This window comes from Triticum dicoccoides, chromosome 4A (genome assembly GCF_002162155.2).
Source record: "Triticum dicoccoides isolate Atlit2015 ecotype Zavitan chromosome 4A, WEW_v2.0, whole genome shotgun sequence".
Taxonomy (NCBI): Eukaryota; Viridiplantae; Streptophyta; class Magnoliopsida; order Poales; family Poaceae; genus Triticum; species Triticum dicoccoides.
The window spans coordinates 744,883,265-744,886,116 of record NC_041386.1 but is presented as its reverse complement, the minus strand read 5'-3'; the positions used below and the strand labels follow the sequence as shown (position 1 = coordinate 744,886,116).

The following is a 2,852-nucleotide window of genomic DNA, read 5'->3' as shown; positions in this document are numbered from 1 at the left end:
GCGTGCTGGCCTCTCTGTTTTGCCTAGGTGGGGCTGCGACGTGTTGATCTTCCGCGGCCGGGCATGACCCAGGAAAGTGTGTCCGGCCAAATGGGAGCAAGCGTGTTGGCTTATGTGGTGCACCCCTGCAGGGAAGTTAATCTATTCGAATAGCCATGATCTTCGGTAACAGGACGACTTGGAGTTGTACCTTGACCTTATGACAACTAGAACCGGATACTTAATAAAACACACCCTTCCAAGTTCCACAGACAACGCGGTGATCGCTTTTCTACAGGGCGACGAGGAGAGGATCGCCGGGTAGGTTTATGCTATGCGATGCTACTTGGAGATGCTACTTGGAGATGCTACTTGGAGATGCTACTTGGAGGACGTCAATCTACTCTCTTCTACATGCTGCAAGACGGAGGCTGCCAGAAGCGTAGTCTTCGCTATCCCCCTCTTATTCTGGCATTCTGCAGTTCAGTCCACTGATATGGCCTCCTTACACATATACCCATGCATATGTAGTGTAGTTCCTTGCTTGCGAGTACTTTGGATGAGTACTCACGGTTGCTTTCTCCCCCCTTTTTCCCCTTTCCTTTCTTTCTGGTTGTCGCAACCAGATGCTGGAGTCCAGGAGCCAGGAGCCAGCGTCGACGACGACTACTACATTGGAGGTGCCTACTACTACGTGCAGGCTGACGACGACGACCAGGAGTAGTTTAGGAGGATCCCAGGCAGGAGGCCTGCGCCTCTTTCGATCTGTATCCCAGTTTGTGCTAGCCTTCTTAAGGAAAACTTGTTTAACTTATGTCTGTACTCAGATATTGTTGCTTCCGCTGACTCGTCTATGATCGAGCACTTGTATTCGAGCCCTCGAGGCCCCTGGCTTGTATTATGATGCTTGTATGACTTATTTTATTTGTAGAGTTGTGTTGTGATATCTTCCCGTGAGTCCCTGATCTTGATCGTACACATTTGCGTGCATGATTAGTGTACGATCTGAATCGGGGGCGTCACAGATATATATTCTTGTTCCTTCCAAAATCCCTGTGTTCCAATATAAACAGCACTCTTCAATCGATGAGCCTTAGATAATTTTTTTAATGTTTTGTAGAATGTAGTAGATTGATCATTTAATTTCCTGCAGTGGTTAATTCTCTTAACTATTTGCATTATATTTACTGGTTTTACCAGATCATATCAAGATCAATAGAGGATACGACCTTGGTGACGTCCATTGACACGCACCCCACTAAGCCATGGTGAGTCATATTTATAGAATTATAGCCCATCCAGTACGCAACTCTTTGTGAACCCAAACCCTGCTTACCAGATGCTAAACCACATTTATTTACACAACAACAAGTACTACTGCTGCCCCCTAATTAATTTAATACATCAGTGGTGACAATCTATTAGAGGCATGTAAAGAGAATGACTAGCAAATGTTATATCCTATACAAAAATGGTCAACTTAGGAAGCCTAAAACACATGCTCGTGCTGTACAAAGGTGGTAAAATGACTATTTGTTTAATCTCTGTGCAGGGCATGTGTAACTAGGGTGCTTGTTTGCATCAGGACAAAAAAAGAAGAGAAAAAGAAACATACTCTCTTGTCAATGCTTAACCTGGCTTGATTAATTTTTGTTATCCTGCAAGGGAAGTGCCCCTGTTTCACTAAGTGTCAGAAAAAGGCATAGCATAAAAAAGATTATCAGTGTTAGGTAGTACATTTGCTCAATGCTAGACCGGATTCTTCTCAGCTAATAACCCCTAAGAAAAATTTCTCTAAGTACCTACAAGCATAAAAATTAAAGGTGCTGGCAGTACTACTTCCAGTCCAATCCAAAGGGGGAAACTTCATGTCAGCGTCTTAGAGCAACTGAACATTAGTACTACTAGTTGTAGAAACTCTTTACTGAATAGAGCCTCATAAGCAGAAGGCTACAAAATAAAAAGGGAAAAAATAAAGCAGTGCCACACTAGTAAAATGGGTTGAGTGAAAACATCTAAAAAATAACTGAGAAAGGGGAGACACCATACACTGCTAGTAAATGGGCTCAGTAAAAAAAAAGTCATACTCTTCTTTTCCAGTGAATGATTTCAACATTCTACAGAGTCATAGAGGTTTCAGTAAAAAAAATCATACTGCTAGCAAAATAATGCGTTCAGTAATCATACCCACCCCCACATCTGTCCATGGAAAAAGTGGATCTACATTATAAGGATAGATACATACCTACGCCCATTAATTGAACAACATCTTGAAACACGAACACAAAAATGAAAATCTAAATAAAAAAGGGGTAAACTCTGGGGTGATTCTCTACTTGAAAGTACTAATCAAATACTTCGTACAAACAAAACAATCAGATACTAATCAAATCCCCCTCCCCTCCCCCACACACGCACACGTACACACACTCAGATATACGGTATAGCGCCAAAAAAAAGAGCTTGTGGATAACTCACTCGGCCAGCAGCGTCGCCCACCCTCTCTCGCTGGGAGGAGCACTCCAATCTGCTGGAAGAAACCCCGTGGGAGTGCTAAGAAGTTCTTTGGATTTGGGAGAGGGGAATGGATAGAGACGAAGCGCACTGAAAGCTGACTGCTCATTCCCCTCCTCTTATTTACCACAGTGGCAGCCCTCTCTGTAATAAATATAGAAAAAGCGGCACAAAAAAAACAAGACAAAACAAACAAAAAAGGCCCCGCCCAGACACCTGCCCAGCCCACAAAAGCACTCGCGACAAAGCTTCGATCGAAAAAAAAAAGAAAACAGGCCGGTCCGCGTGTTAGACAGGCCGAAACAAAGGGCCGAGCGCCTCAGCGCGAATCTACAAGCGAACACGGATTCGTCTCATTC

At 43.7% G+C, this 2,852-nt stretch overlaps 1 pseudogene; it reads left to right on the top strand.

The window, feature by feature from the left end:
• The window catches only part of LOC119288389, a 17,574-nt pseudogene extending 16,292 nt beyond the window's left edge, over window positions 1-1,282 (top strand).
• The last annotated feature ends 1,570 nt before the right edge of the window (window positions 1,283-2,852 follow it).